The following is a 17,438-nucleotide window of genomic DNA, read 5'->3' on the forward strand; positions in this document are numbered from 1 at the left end:
TCTCTTCAGGGTTCCTTTAAGTCAGCCGAGGCAGCTGATAATCAGGCTTGTGTACAGCAGCCCATGACCTCAACCCGTGAGCAATCTGCTTGGAGGATCTGCTCACCACCAACACTGCTGATCCACCAATCCCATCGCTGTTTCCGGTCGTCATCCCCCCCCCCCCGCACACACACCACTTGTTGTCTCTCCTTTGTCGCCCGCATAGCAACATAGTGCATCGTCAGCCACACAGATGATGAGCGACATCTGTCAAATGTGTATAAGCACCTTAAATGGTGTATGAGAGTCCTCTGAAACCAAAGCTTTGTTTATTTTGAAGGAAAGTGTTTTTCATTGTGTGCTGCATTGTGAGAGGGGGTAGACAGAGAGACAGGGAGAGTAATGTATTGTGCTGCAGGGACAAATATGGTAGCTGTTAGCTACTTTTATTATATCAACTTGAAAGTGGATGTTCTAAGAGTCAATGTGCGCAGAACTGGGATTTATAGTGTTTACTGAATAGGATAGGCAGAATACCTAAACTACTTACAACTAGGTAGCTTGTTCGCTAGTTAATCTGTACTACATTACATTTCCAATATTATTTTTGTTTAACAGTTTAATTAACTTATCTGTTGTAAAGAGTTGCACCGCCAAAAATCCCACCTAATAGCCGGTAAGAAAGAATTGATCCCTTATTTGTAGTCACAGTTTAGTCACTGACCTGTTGTACAGAGTTGAACCACCAAAAATCCCCCCTGATATGTTGGGGGAAAAAATCCTCATTTCACTAAGGTCAATTACTTATGTGCTACCACAACCCTTTTCTCTGCAGTTGCTTCTTCATTTTGTAAGCTTGAATAGGCTCTAAAAGTAGGCAGAAGGAAAACAAAAAAATTCAATTCAATTCCTTCCATAAAACATTTTTTATTAATTGTTCTGTTCTGTTGTTTATTTAGCAAGGCCTACTACACACCATATGTTTCTAGAACATACATTTGCCAAAGAAATAAACATCTTGAAGCACCCCGCTTTTTGTTGATAGACACTTTAATGGTAATTAAATAATTGCTGTCCATTGTTCTTTGTTCTTACATTCATCTCTTTGCATTCTTCAGACATTAGGACCACCTGAGACTATTTCATGATGAGAAATTAATTATTTTATGGCTTTACTTTATAAACAACCAGAGGTGATTAGCAGTTCCCTAATTATTATAAATGAGCTTCTATTTACATTCATACCTAAATTAGCATATATTTACTGAAGGAGTACACTTAAACTCTTTACTTGGAAAAGTTAGCATCACATTTACAGTATAGGTAATAATATTAAAAAAAAACTCAGCCAGAAATAAACCAACCGTCACCCTTCTATTTCAGTAACCCTTTGAAGGTACATTAATCATTTAAAAGGATAATTCTATGTTCTATACTGTACTATGTGGCGAACGGTCACTGCTTGATTTCAATGGATTTCCAAGAAATGGTAAAAATCTGTGCAAGTGATAAAAAGCATTTTCCACTTTTACATATAAACATTTCATCTGGAATATAACATGCATACTGGCTCATTGTGACATTCACATCCTGAATAAGTTTCATGACATAAAAATATTGGGTTATGTACAGCTGATTTGTAACCCTGTTTTTCTTTTTTCTTTTCTTCTTTTTTTAAGTTTTGATATTTAAAATATAAATACTGAAAAACTGAATGCAATTATTTTTTGTTCTCTTAAATACTACATTTAACTGGAAAGGACCAAAATACAAGATAGGTTATGTTGAAACTGCAAAATGTAGTATTTTATAAAATGTTGATGCCAGTAACATGTTTAACAAAATACCCAAAAAACTTTGTAGTGCTTAAAACCTAAAGAAGTCAGTTGGGAATGGGTCAGTATAGTGACATAATTGGGTAGAAAAGAAATGTCCTGAATAAGCTAAAACTCTAATGCTAGGTACCCACTATGAGATTTTCTGGCAGATTTATTGGCAGATCGATTATTTCCAACATGTCTGATCTGATTTCCAATCATTTGCTGATAGAAGTGGATGCAAAACATTCGGAAATTGATCAGAGAACAAACGTAAATCGATCAGAAATCAGATCAGGCACGTTGAAAATGATTGATCTGCCAGAAAATCTGCCAGGAAATCTCATAGTGTAGAGTAGTTCACCGAGCCTTAAAACACTGCAGTGGAAAATATTACTACATTATAGCAATAATGTAAATTTTAGAAATGAGTTGTATTTAGGGCGGCGGCATGATTTCTAACCAAAAGGTGGAACCACTATTGGCAGTGTACCATCATACTACAGTGGGTTGCAAAAGTATTCGGCCCCCTTGAAGTTTTCCACATTTTGTCATACTACTGCCACAAACATGAATCAATTTTATTGGAATTCCACATGAAAGACCAACACATAGTGGTGTACACATGAGAAGTGGAACGAAAATCATACATGATTCCAAACATTTTTTACAAATAAATAACTGCAAAGTGGTGTGTGCATAATTATTCGGCCCCCTTTGATCTGAGTGCAGTCAGTTGCCTATAGACATTGTCTGATGAGTGCTAATGACTAAATAGAGTGCACCTGTGTGTAATCTAATGTCAGTACAAATACAGCTGCTCTGTGAGGGCCTCAGAGGTTGTCTAAGAGAATATTGGGAGAAACAACACCGTGAAGTACAAAGAAAACACAAGACAGGTCAGGGATCAAGTTATTGAGAAATTTAAAGCTAGGCTACAAAAAGATTTCCAAAGCCTTGAACATCCCACGGAGCACTGTTCAAGCGATTATTCAGAAATGGAAGGAGTATGGCACAACTGTAAACCTACCAAGACAAGGCCATCCACCTAAACTCACAGGCCGAACAAGGAGAGCGCTGATCAGAAATGCAGTCAAGAGGCCCATGGTGACTCTGGACGAGCTGCAGAGATCTACAGCTCAGCTGGGAGACTCTGTCCATAGGACAACTATTAGTCATGCACTGTACAAAGTTGGACTTTATGGAAGAGTGGCAAGAAGAAAGGCATTTTGAACAGAAAAGCATAAGAAGTCCTGTTTGCAGTTTGCCACAAGCCATGTGGGGGACACAGCAATCACGTGGAAGAATGTGCTCTGGTCAGATGAGACCAAAATAGAACTTTATGGCCAAAATGCAAAACGCTATGTGTGTCGGAAATCTAACACTGCACATCACTCTGAACACACCATCCCCACTGTCAAATATGGTGGTGGCAGCATCATGCTCGGGGGTTGCATCTCTTCAGCAGGGACAGGGAAGCTGGTCAGAGTTGATGGGAAGATGAATGGAGCCAAATACAGGGCAAACTTGGAAGAAAACCTCTAGGAGACTGCAAAAGACTTGAGACTGGGGCGGAGGTTCACCTTCCAGCAGGACAATGACCCTAAACATAAAGCCAGGGCAACAATGGAATGGTTTTAAACAAAACATATCCATGTATTAGAATGGCCCAGTCAAAGTCCAGATCTAAATCCAATTGGAAATCTGTGGCAAGATCTGAAAACTGCTGTTCACAAACACTGTCCATCTAATCTGACTGAGCTGGAGCTGTTTTGCAAAGAAGAATGGGCAAGGATTTCAGTCTGTAGATGTGCAAAGCTGGTAGAGACATACCCTAAAAAACTGGCAGCTGTAATTGCAGCAAAAGGTGGTTCTACAAAGTATTGACTCAGGGGGTGGAATAATTATGCACACCCCACTTTGCAGTAATTTATTTGTAAAAAATATTTGGAATGATGTATGATTTTCAATCCACTTCTCACATGTACACCACTTTGTATTGGTCTTTCACGTGGAATTCCAATAAAATTGATGGATGTTTGTGGCAGCAATGTGACAAAATGTGGAAAAATTCAAGGGGGCCGAATACTTTTGCAACCCACTGTATATATATATATATACTGTATATATACATATATATATATATATATATATATATATATATTATATATATATATATATATATATATATATATATATATATATATATATATATATATATATATATATATATATATATATATATATATACACTATACCACACAAACACTCAGCTCCAAAGTTACAGAGATCTGCATCCTTTGGTTTCACTTATTTATTTATTTATTTTCTCTTAGGAGATAATAACTTTTCAGCACTCTGCAATTGAAAAAGTAACAATAAGTATGTGAAAAGTATTGAGTATGAGTATTTTTTATTTTTTTTGCTTTCTTGTGGCTTAAAGGAGTTATCAGGCAATTCTAATGAAAATAAGTGCTACTTACCCGGGGCTTCGTCCAGCCACAAGCTCCCAGCATGTCCCTCGCCGCAACTCCGCCGTCAGACGTTCAACGCTGCTGCCTCCCGGTCCACGGTGATGACAGCAGGCTGACCTGGAGGTCAGCCTGTACTGAGCCTGTGCGAGCGGCACTGTCAATCACTGCCACATGGACCGGACCGTACTGTGCAGGCACAGAACTACTGCGCCTGCACAATATGTTCCAAACCACGTGGCGGTGATTGACAGTGCCGCTCGCACAGGCTCAGTAGAGGCCGACTTCTAGGTCGGCTTGACGTTATAGCCGGGAACCGGGAGGCAGCGGCGGCGAACGGCTGACGGCGGAGCTGCAGCAAGGGACATGCTTGGAGCTGGAAGAAGCCCCAGGTAAGTAGCACTTATTTTAATTAGAATTGCCTGATAACTTCTTTAAAGGGCATTTTATTAGGTGTGAAAATTTCAACTAGGAGATCAAGTGAATTGAATAATGGCCCATACTCACGGGTTACAAATGTCGCCGCAACACGCGGCGCACGTGTTGCAGTGACAGGTCGCCCGTGAGTATGCGGCGTTGCACGGACGCGCACCCCGAACTGTCGCTCGTCGCTGATGTCGCCGGGCGTTTGAACCGCTCAATCGCCTGGCGACAGTCGCCGCCACAAGTCCGCCGCAACTGTCGCTAGTCCGCGTGAGTACGCGGACTAGCGACAGCAACAAGAGAAGAAATACATTGGGCTTCCGGCGGGGGGAGGAGCAACAGCGGCAGCTTCCGCAGCATCAGTTGCCAGGTCCCTCCGCCATGTGTATGCAGAGGGACCTGGCGACGAGCTGTCGCCGCCTGTCGCGCACACGCTCACGTGTGCTGGCGACAGGCCAAAAAGTTGCCCGTGAGTATGGGCCATTAGACCACTGACATTTTTTTTCCACAGCACTTTACAGAGTTAATTGAATAACTGGTATTAGAAATTGACTTGTAGAGGAATTAGCAATCTAATGTCTCTGCTAGAGATGGTCAATGAGATGTAAATAAGCCCAGCTTGTATTCACATCTAATTCAAATTGCATGCAGCTTAAAAGGGAACCAAACTGAAATTGACAGGAAGTCCAAGCAAGAAAATGCTCAGAATAAGACTCAAAGTACCATTTCACCTACTGCTTGGTACTTTTCAATTGCAGAGTGTTGAAAAGTTATTTTAAACAGAAGGTGAAAAACAAATCTCCTAGGATAAAACTAAGGATACAAAGTGAATAGAATAAGGGCCACTGTGGTTAAAGTAACATAAAATTCAATGAGCCTGATCTAAATCACTTTTTCCTAAATTTTCTCGTACAAGAAAATTGTTTTTATCTTATGTTTAAGATAATTTTTCAGCACTCTGTAATTGAAAATGTATGTGTAAAAGTACTGCCAACATTATTGTGAGTACTGTCTCACTTACAGGTGACTTAAGGGACCACTGTCGCAAAAATCTTAAAATTTAAAGCACATGTAAACATATACAGATAAGAAGTATGTTTCTTTTGGAATAAAATGAGCCAAAAATAACTTTTCTCCTCTGTTGCCGTCACTTACTGTAAGTAGTAGAAATCTGACAGAACTGACAGGTTTTGGACAAGCCCATCTCCTCATGGGGGGTTCTCAGGGTTTTCTTTATTTTCAAAAGCACCTAGTGAATGGCAGTTGCTCCGTCCAACTTCCAAAAAAAGTGTCTGGTGAGCAGGGAGGCTGGCCAGCATCTTTATATAAATCTTTTTTTCAGGGAGAGTCTTTATAAAGAATAAAGGCCATGCTGAAAATCCCCTATGGAGAGATGGACTCATCCAAACCAGTCAGTAATGTCATAATATGCCATATAAAACACCATCAAGCAAAACAAATAAATAAATAAAAAATACTCAAAATACTTTTAGGTCATTTTTCATTTGTGAAATGTTTAAAAGTTATTTTAAAGAGAATATGAGCCCAAATACACAAGAAGGAGACGGGACAGGAAGGAGACGGGACCTATAATAGAACAAGAGTAGGAGGTGTGACAAGAAGAATAGTCCCGGGAACAGAGGATATGGGTCAGACTTGGGGAAAGATATTATGTGGGAAGGAAGGGACTCTTTCTGGAACACATTTTGTAAAGATTTTGTACTGGATCTTTTCCTTTAAGACATTGGAAAATATACACTTTTTTTGATAAATAAAGAATATAAAAAAAAATAAAGAGAATATGAAAATTATTTCTTGAGAAATAAATTGAATTGCATATGGGCCCAGGTCCCATATGCAATTCACTATTTCTCCTAAGTGATATATTTACACCTTGTTATAAAATTCCCTTTAAACCACCAGCAAGCAAAAAACACTCAAAATAATTTTGATATAACTTTTTCACCAACTCGCAATTGTAATATGTTGGAAAAGTTAATTTAAAGAGAACATGAAAATTATCTCCTAGGAAATAACTCATGGGCCCAGGTGTAAAAATATCATCTAGGATAAACATTTAGAAGAGAAAGTGAATTGAATAAGGGTCAATGTCATTGTCCCCTGAAAAAGTAAGCACACCTTCTTTTCTTTATCACTCACTCACACTTTCTGCACAGCATAGTTGTTACTCCTTTTTTCCTGTTGGAGGCCCAGTTGACCGTTCACCACATTTGCCCTCATCATTGTCAGATATCTGTAGAGATCGGTGGTCAAAAGTAGTATATCCTCCAATTCGTCAAAAGTGTTTGGCTAATACCTGCAACTTGAAGTGAGTATACCACATACCGGTATGTCTTATTTAGCCTACACCATCTAATTATTTTGACATCAGGTCTGGTTTCCTGTGTTTTACCCGTTTTGTTTTGGCATATTTATGGTTAGAGGTACTCACCATAGTCTAGGGCCACTTTTTTATGGTAAACCAAACAGTATGTTTTGGGATCAGTGAGTTTCCTAGTTCAGAAGTCAAGCCATGTCACCTGGTGGCATCATTACTGCTGTCATACATCACTACAGACAGAGGCCAAAACATGATCACACCAGGTGGGTTTAGAACCTAGCTATATTCAGAGCTAACAGAAAAAAAAGAATGGGGCAGGGTTGTGCTAAGGCTGAAGAGGATTTAGCTTTTCACACTGTTCTTTTCTTTTGTTTTTCTTTTTTGCAGCTTCACATTCTCTTTAGCAAAATAAAAAAGTAGCACATTTGTGCTGAATATGGACAAACTAAATAGCAATCATAAATAAATCTAATGTAATGATGGTAGTGGGAGGCTGATTGTGTTCTGACATGGACGTAGATGATACTTTATGATTCTGAATGTCCTAATGAAGAAAAGCCTGCTCAAATGCTCATTCATCTATGGTACGCTCAATCTTGCTTAATTATAATAAAGCATGCTTAATGTATTTCCTGGCACACATTGCTGTAGCAAACCAGAAAAAAAAATGAGTGATAGAAAAGAGTTGAGCACGCATGGGTGCTTTATTGATTTCACATGTACTGGATTGTACAGCCTAAAGTGGTATATGAAAAATGTGATTGCATTGTACAAAAAAAAAAAAAAAAAAAGAAACAGAAGAACACTGAGGATTTTTGTGTTTTTGATTTTTCTTTGAAACAAAATACGGAATGCTGGTTTAAACCTATTGGAAGAAAATCATGTGCTCTTTATTTTCAGCCACCCCTTTGTATCACATATGAATCTTATTTAACCAATAGGATTGATCTTAATGCAAATTTACATGTCAGAATATCTCCACTTACTTAAATCTGATGTGTATCAGATGTGTGAATCCTGTATCTGTTACTTCATTGTTAAATAACACAGCCCCACATCTCCCACTGATTGGTACAAAAAGGTGGTTTGGGTTGGGCTTGTTTGGAATGGGTGCCGATGGGCATATGCTGTTGCTTTGACTATGCAGTATGTTTTTTTGTTTTTGTGTGTGCTTTACCCTACTAGTAAAATATAAAATTATTTCCCTATACTGCGCTTCTCTCCTGTTCAGACTCAAAGCGCTTAAGGTGTGCAGCCTCGTGGGGCAAGCTCCACAGGTGACCTGGAGCATTAGGGAGCATTGCCCAAAAACTCCTTACTGTTTTTTGTGCTGGCTTGAGTCAGGATTCAAACCCTGGTCAAAGGCTTTAATCCTACTATAAAAGCAACAACATTACCAGTATGCTATCCAGCTGACTCGAACACTCATATACTAAAGGTCCATTTTCTAGCGGAAAATCATTTGAGCGATCAGATACTTCTTATTTGGATGTGATCGGATTGGATGTAAACAATCTCCATTGATGGGCACAATTGATTACAAACGATTATAGAAAAAGTCACCCGATTGGATTTTCGTCGAACAAAAACTTGGATTTTCTTGTTGGTTGTGATAGATAGGAAGCAAAGATTGTTTTGTTGATGGTATAGTGAAAGATGTATTATATTTCACTTCTGATCAGAATTATTTGATCACTTGAATGATTTTTCACTAGAAATTGGATCGTTAATGGCCACCTTGAATCTAACCTCTGCCTAACTAACCATATCCTTTATACAGGATTACTAACACTAACAATACTCTTTCTTTGTCATCTTCTAACTGTTGTGTGTGCTAGCATTGGTCATGATGTTGTTAAGCCCTGTACTCCAACCAAGCACCCTGTTTATTGACAAGCACCCTCACTGATAAACCCTTTGGGCCTTAGCATTGACCATAACGTTCCAGTCCTCAAACCACTTCTTCTCACTGGTCAACTGAACTGACCAGTGGCAGTGAAGATCCTCTTCAGGAAGACAGGAGAAAAGTGCTGTATAAATACTGGAACTAGGGAGCTGTCTGGTTGCAAAAAAAAGTTGTATTGGAAATTATGAGTTACATTAAATAGTTTTTTTATTCTACAACTACATCTGCTTAATATTACCTCATATAAAACATCCTTTCTTTTGCTTCAACCAAGAGTGGTTGCATTATTTTGCCCCCATAGGTGACTGTTCTTATATGCACAACATTTCATTTTTAAAAGACGTATTCTGTCCAGCAGAAAGTTACCGTATATGAGATGTATAAGTGCATGCTTGTAATTCAGAAATCCTGGAAGTTCCTGTGAGAATGAGTAGTAGGGCAGTGGCAGGTGTCCTTCAAGGAGTACATATAGTGCCACCACAACATGAGTTGGACATACAGTAGTTGATGATAGTAAAAACGGGAGTAATTTAAATTACCAATATTTTACTGCTGACAAACCCAGTGTTCTTACTTGAACACTCCTGCTAGTGCCTAAAGCAAACTCCTGACGAATGACTGCCGCTTGGCTAGAGATCCACCAAGCACACCAACTCAGCCAAGCGACACGTGTCTGTATAGTCCTGCCCAGTGATGTTGCCCGAGGGATCAGGTCCCGATCCTTGATGGACGACATCAGTCAGCCCATGTGTACGGGCCTTAAAAGGAACTTCCTACTTAATGCCTAAGCCTAACCCCCCTCCTATTGTCTAAACATACCCCTACCACCTAATACCTAAACTTAATCTCCCCCTACCAGTGCCTAAAGCAAACCCCCCACCTAATGTCTAAACCTGACCTCTCCCTTTGGGGCCCACTATCTGTAGCCAATTGGCCACTCTACTACATGCCTAAATAGTATCCGAGCAGCTACTCATGTAGCCAATCGGTTACTACTCCCACATCAGACACCCAACTCAACGTCTGGACTCCCGATTTCCAATATTCAATGTTGATGTCAATTAGAAGCCTGCTGCAGCTGCATGCTCAAATCACCTTGTCCTTCAAGAGCATAAGCCATTTTCATTCCATGGAACAAGATCTAAAGTTATTGAATGCATTACATTCCTAATTACTCTAAAAGTGTTCAGTCTTAGTTTTTTTTTCACACAATAACTACGGCTTTGTAAGAAAATGTTTTAAAATTTCTTCCGTCTTTGTTCTAACACATTTGTACTCATAGAAAATGTTATTTTCACCTAAGCTATGAGAATGTATTTCTAAGATTATAAACAACACAAGTGTTTCCACATGTTAGGATTTGTGTGACTCTAAATAATAATGGAATGCAACCACATAAAATATTCTGTGAACAGTAACGTGTTCAAGAAGAATATGCAATTACTGTATGTATATTGTATATTTTTGTATGTTCTCCCTATGTCTGTGTGGGTTTTCTCTGGGCACCCCAGTTTCCTCCCACATCTTAAAAAAACATACAGATAAGTTAATTGGCTTCCGCCTTTATTGTCCCTAAACTCCGATACATACACTACACAATACAGTATATACATAGACAGATTACTATGGTAGGGATTAGATTGAGTCCTTCTCAGGGACAGTTAGTGACAAGACAATATACTCTGTACGGCGATGTGGTAGATGTCAGCGCTATATAAATACTAAAATAATAATAATGTGTATTGGCAAAAAGAGGTTTGTTGTGTATGTTTCATTTGGGCACTATTCATTAAATGCCGGTGTGGCTCATTGGTTATTCAGCGCTTGTCTGGGGGGCACTTCTGTGTTTTCTCCCATGTTGTTCAGCTAAATGGGACCATCTCCATAACAAAATCCTCATGCCTAACCTTACCTCTCCCTCTTAACAGCTAGGGATGGTCAATAAGATGCAAATAATTTCAAAATGATGCATGATTGTGTAAATTCTACATGCAAATGTTTGCAGAAAGTACCAATCAAGTCCCGCCAAGGTGGAATTTACTTGGTCCATTTTGAAGATGCATCAATTTCTATGCAGAATTTGCATAATCCTGCATCAATGTGGAATTACGGTATTTGCATCTTATTGACAATCCCTATTAACAGTAACTCTCTCCTAATTCTTAACCCTGACCTTCCCCATTATTGTTAAACCCTTCCTGACACCTGACTCTATCCTCCTCCTTTAGAGTTAGCTTCTTCCTGAAGTCTAACCCTAACCTTCCTCCTTAACTCCCCAAAGCCTCTTAAACTGAACCCCTTCCTAATTAAACTTTTTTTCAAATGTCTAACCCTAATAACCAGACACTAAACAATAAAGCTAACCTCCCCAACTTTGTCCTGTAATACTAACACTCCTAAAGGACATGCAACCTCTATGGATAATCCTGATGCTCAGCTTTTACCATCTATATGCATAGCACTAAATATTGAGCACCAGAGGTTGAATTCTTGACAGCCAGTTGTGACTGATAAACCCAGAGCTAGAATTGAGCAGTTCATTCTCCCACCTAATACTTTGACCTGGGGTGTTTGGGGAAACCTCTACCTGGCTAGCTATACTGGGGGCACCTTTGTCTGACTAACCTATACTGGGAGCACCTATGCCTGGCTACCTATACTGGGGGCACCTATGTCTGGCTCCCTATATTGGGGGCACCTATGCCTGGCTATCTATACTAGGGGCACCTATGCCTGGCTCCCTATATTTGGGGCACCGATGCCTGGCTATCTATACCGGGGGCACCTATACCTAGCTAACCTATATGGGGGGCATCTAAGGAGGCCTATGTCCTGAGCACACAACATTATGCAATATGCACCTCATAGCTTATTAAAGTAAGAAAGTGAGTGTGAATTAGGACTTTAAATCTTTGCTTTTACAACATGCAATGAAACTTGAGTCCTTTTTCTCCGTGATTTTTTTGCATTTTAGATGGAATAAGGTTCATGCACTGAAGTTATTTACGGTAATAAGCTTTTCAGTTAAATTCTTATTAGTGAAACATTTAGCAGTATTTTTCTGGATCTAATATTTTCTACAAGTCCTTTCGGGAAAAAACTTGTTATATTAAATACTGGATTTTCTTACTGTTGAAGCAGCTAATTTGGACCCACCTGATAATTTGTGCACTGCATGGAACAGCGGAAGTGGCACCCAAATGTGTGGAACGTGGACTCCCTTTTTCAATGTACGTCTTGCTGAATATGCAAGCATTTCCTAAACATCCTTACTATAATTTCCTATGACACAAGATAGGGTTTTATTATCTATAAGCAAACAGCATTTAAAAGATCCAGGTTTGCAAGATGACTTATATTTTCTAGTGTTCTCCAGCTTAGGTAACTCAACCTCATTTTAAAACATTATTCACTTAAAGGGAACCCAAGGTCCAGTGGTGTAGCAATAGGGGGTGCAGAGATTGTGACCGCATTGGGGCCCTTGGGCCAGAGGGGCCCAAGGGGCCCTCCCTCAAGCACAATATTAGCTCTCTGTTGGTCCTGTGCTGGTAATAATCACTTCTATACATGCTTTAAATAGTAGTAATCATTAACAAACATTACATTACATTAAATAGGAGACACCGAGAGCCCAATATAGTGTAGTATGTATTGGAAACCGTGGATAAATGTAAGTGTGAGTGTGTAAGTATTTGTTTAATTCAGACAGTATTTTGAGTCTTCTTTCCTGAGGTAAGTCCACCACTGCCTCCCAGCAAATTTTAAAATTTGTATTACCTTTTATCCTGCTGGCGCCTCTGTTCTCTTACGATATTACATTACATTAACACATTTACATAAAAAACAAAATAAGAACACTAATTAAAGCGGTTTAAAACCCTGACATAATATTCAATAAAAACATGTTTACCTACTTTTTATATGCCATACGGTTATCATATTTGCATTTGTGCATAAGTATTATTATTCATTTAGAAGTTTTAGGTTTCCAAAAGTACAGTTTTTTGCTTTGTAGGCTGACTTTGCATTTTATTAATAACTGGTTTTATTTGTTGCTGTTTTGCAGGCAGACTTGCTTTCAGTGTCTCTCTGTCTCCAGCAGCTCCTGCACAGTCAGAGAATGTGTCACATTCCTCACTTGATACATTTAAGTAAACACAAGATAACATTATCTAAAGTTCAGGTTCGTCTGCAATTCACTGCACTCAACATTCAAGCTCTGTGTGTAACCCTTCGAATGCTGGTCTAGTAAAAAAAAATGCTGGTTGCATATAATATGCTGTAAATAATGTTTTATAGCAAAGATGAAATGCAGGGTTATATTCCACTTTAAGGGTGTGGGGCAGTACTGCCCAGGAGAACTAGGAATCCAAACTGAACAGTTAAAGTGACACTGAATGGGTAAAGAAACTCATAGTATAATGAATTGTATGTGTAGTACAGATGATTAACCCTTCGGGATCGGCCGCCTAACCCCCCTTAAGGACCTGGCAAATTTGCAAGCGCGGGGGGGGGGGGGGGGGAGATTCAGGGGGTCAGGCAGCTGGATCCCTGCTGTCGCTAGCTGGGTATGGTGTCCCTGTGTGATCCAGATGCCCCCCTGTAGCCAGCAGCCTTTGCTCACCTTCCAGGCTCCAGCGATGAGCCACAGTCGACCCCTCCGTTCTGGCCGGCATCCCCGCTCGTACTGACTCTCAGTTCCGGGATGACGTCATCATCAAGCCTGGACCCGGCTTCTGATCAATGAGGGGAGATGTCAGCTGTCATATGACAGCTTAATCTCCCCTCTCGAGTGCGCACGATCGTGTTGGGAGCAGAAACGGCGGGCGGCGAAGATCATACGCAGCATCAGGCTAGAACAGCCACAAGTGCGACGTAGGATCTAATATAGGCGGTCCCCAAAAGGTTAATCGAACATTAGTAGCAAAGAAAATAGTCTCATATTTATAATTTAAGCTATATATAGTAGTTTTTCATCTTTATACCATTGCATCATCCTGTCATATTTGCAATTACAAACAACACTGTATCTAAATGCTCATGTATACTTATTCTTGGTCCATTATATTGAAAAATCACAAGCTTTCATATATACAATTGTACCCCCCCCCCCCCCGTGGCCAGGTTATTTTTAGAATTTAATACTTTGCAGCTTTAACAGCTTGTTGCAGAGCCATGCATCTGAACACACAAATGAATCTCCGCCCCCCAATTCTGTTTCTGTTGGTGGCCTCTTATCGCTGCTGCAGCTTGTTTTGTTTTTCATTAATTTAATTGTAAATTAATTCTTAATAAAAAAGTGTTTTTTATAATCCCCCCCCCCCACACACCCTCCCCCTGAGGACCAATCAGAGCGATCCAATCTCATAGGCATCAGCCTATCAGAGGGGATCACGTTGCGAGCCTCTCCAGGGGACAGCCAGGTGACACGGCTGTCCCCAGTACAGCGCTGCAGTAGATCGCAGCGCTGTACAATGTAAATAGACGGCCGCCTAACAGTCTGCTAGCAGCGATTGTGGAGTTCCGTCATTCAAGTGGGGATGCATACACATCGGAGCACGCAATCCCCTGCAGACCACTCCCCCAGGACTTGACCCTGATCGGCGTAACACGGTCTTGGGGGAGCCACCTTGCAGCCGCATTTCGGCATTAGGGGGTCGTAAGGCGTTAAACTTTGAAACAAAGCAGAGCTTATGACCCTTTGAACTTCCTGGCAGTAAAACCTTATCTAAAGCTGTTTTTCACTGTTTCTTTGATGTATACGTGCTTCAGAACACAGCACTGTAGTCGAGCCAAGTTGGGTCAGAGAGCTCAGAGAAGTCGTTTTGCATAGATAACAACTGAAGTTTCTTCACTCTTGCAGTACTGGAAACAATATGAGACTCATATCTGTGCTACTACTGTAAGATATCATATTTATGTTGTTCTATTTCTAAGCTGTACTACACATACAATTCATTATCTCATAAGTTTATTTTCCCTTCAGATTCCCTTTAAAGAGTTGTGCTGTTCAAGGGACTAGAGTGCTGCAGGGGGGCAGACCTGGCAGGGTGAAAGTGGTGAGGCAAAAATATAAGTAACCCTGCTGTATGAGTGGCCTTCAGAGACCTGAATAACAGAACGGAGTAGACAGAATTAATTTTAGTTAAAATATATCACATATACTGTATTAGATATTTAGCTGGTGGAGTTCAGCTTTAATGACCCCCCTAGGGGTGTTAAAGGACTTGCGAGGCCAAAATCTGCCCCCGAAACGTAAAAAAAGTTAACTACCTGCATGACTTTGTAAGGCACGGAGGAAGTCGTCCGCGCCCTCTGTGCCATTCCGCCTGGTCCCCTCTGCTCAATAGCCCCCCGAAAGGCTGCAACCCCACGGTCCGGGTCGGTATCTGCAGCCTGCATAAAGATGGCCGCCGGAGCTGGCCACAGCTGCGCAGTCCGCATAGCCGCTACTGCGGCTGCGCAGCTCTAGGGCCAACCCTCCGATCCACACTGCCTGTTACGTGGATCGGGGGGTTGGCCCTAGAGCTGCGCAGCCGCAGTAGCGGCTATGCGGACTGCGCAGCCGTGGCCAGCTCCGGCGGCCATCTTTATGCAGGCTGCAGATACCGACCTGGACCGTGGGGTTGCAGCCTTTCGGGGTGCTATTGAGCAGAGGGGACCAGGCGGAACGGCACAGAGGGCGCGGACGGCGTCCTCCGTGCCTTACAAAGTCATGCAGGTAGTTAACTTTTCTTACGTTTTGGGGGCAGATTTTGGCCTCGTGAGTCCTTTAAGTCAGGTACAGTGCTAGAGATGTTAGCAGAGTACCTGCTTCCTTTCCCATCTTCAGGAGCACAAAATCAATCAACCAACCTCATTCAACCTCAAAAGAAGAAACTGTCAAGAGTTTACTGCATGATTATATAATTTATGGCTTGTTTTATAGGCCAGTGTCAAAAAGGAAAACTGCCAGCACAGTAATATCATCAGCCTGATATAAATAATATTTTGGTAGCCGGGATTCATTGTACCCGTCAGTCATGTTTTACTGCTGTGTAGTGTACACTCAAGGTCAGTCCTATAAGACATGAAATGTTCCTGTTCCAGCAAAGTTGAATGAGGGGAATAGAAAGCCTGTAATTCAATAATGCAGGTGCATGTATAAATCGCCCAGAATATTTGAATTGTCAGTGAAGAAGAAAGCTTCTGCAAGAGCTGCTTGGCCTTCCCGGTATTAAAGCTATTATGACCGTAGGCATTTTATTTATTGTATTCTTAATAATAAAAAAACATATTTTTGTGTGCATGGACTCAAAGGAACAAGCGACAGATAAAGACAAAGATGCTCATGGGGATTCTTATTCAATCTCCATTTTCTTCAGCATTATCTTACAGGTCACACACTCGTTCACGATATACTGTAGTGACCTTATGCCTGGACTAGCAATGCCATAACAGGAAGTATGACCTTTTAAACATTTGTCAAGTGTCAAAATGACTTACATGAGCCCTGTATGTTTCAGCTGAAACTTAACTAAGATTCCTACTAAAACGTGCATGTGTGTATGATGTGTGTAATATGTGTGTGTGTGTGTGTGTGTGTATGATGTGTGATATGTGTGTGTGTTATGTATGATGTATGATGTGTGTGTGTATGATGTGTGTGTGTGTGTGTGTGTGTGTGTGTATGCAGTGTGATGTGTGTATGTGTGTGTGTGTGTATGTGTGTGTGTATGATGTATGATGTGTGTGTATGTGAATGTGTGTGGGGGTGTGTGTGTGTGTGTGTGTGTGTGTGTGTGTGTGTGTGTGTGTGTGTGTGTGTATGATGTGTGTGTGTATGATGTGTGTGTGTGTGCGTGTGTGTGTATGATGTGTGTGTGTGTGTGTAAGTGTGTGTGTGTGTGTGTGTATGATGTGTGTGTGTGTGTGTGTAAGTGTGTTTGTGTGTATGATGCATGTGCGTGTATGATGTGTGTGTGTGTATGATGTGTGTGTGTGTATGCATGGTGTGTGTGTGTGTGTATACAATGCGTGTGTGTCAATGTGTTTGTGTATTCATATAGTGTGTATGATGTGTGTGTGTGTGTGTGTGTGTGTATGGTGTGTGTGTGTGTGTATGATGTGTGTGTGTGTGTATGATGTGTGTGTGTGTGTGTATGATGTGTGAGTGTGTGTATGATGTGTGTGTGTGTGTGTGTGTGTGTGTGTGTATATATATATGATGTGTGTGTGTGTGTGTGTGTGTATGGTTTTCACCTGTTTTCCTCTGTTTTCACCTTATCTATGTTACATTATTAAGCTCCCAAAGAGCAAAAATATAATATAATTTAGGTTAAAAGAGTAATATTGAAACAACTTACTTTGAGTGGTTATTTTACTTGTACATGTTCTGAAAGGTTATTTTTATCAATTAGGTGATAAATAAGTCATTTATGAGAAGTTTTGTGAATAGAGGACAGTATGTTTTGGAGGTAATAGCTTTACTGTCTTTAAGAAAGTGTATCGAGCTACCG

General features: G+C 40.5%; 1 long non-coding RNA gene across 1 annotated transcript in view; it reads right to left on the minus strand.

The window, feature by feature from the left end:
* Window positions 1-1,054: 1,054 nt before the first annotated feature.
* The window catches only part of LOC137517810 (uncharacterized), a 39,296-nt gene continuing 22,912 nt past the window's right edge, over window positions 1,055-17,438 (minus strand). Inside the window, exon 3 of the long non-coding RNA XR_011020674.1 lies at window positions 1,055-1,119. This is a non-coding gene — a long non-coding RNA (uncharacterized lncRNA). The remainder of the gene's footprint in view (window positions 1,120-17,438) is intronic.

The sequence above is a fragment of the Hyperolius riggenbachi genome, chromosome 5 (genome assembly GCF_040937935.1).
Source record: "Hyperolius riggenbachi isolate aHypRig1 chromosome 5, aHypRig1.pri, whole genome shotgun sequence".
In the NCBI taxonomy this organism is placed as follows: Eukaryota; Metazoa; Chordata; class Amphibia; order Anura; family Hyperoliidae; genus Hyperolius; species Hyperolius riggenbachi.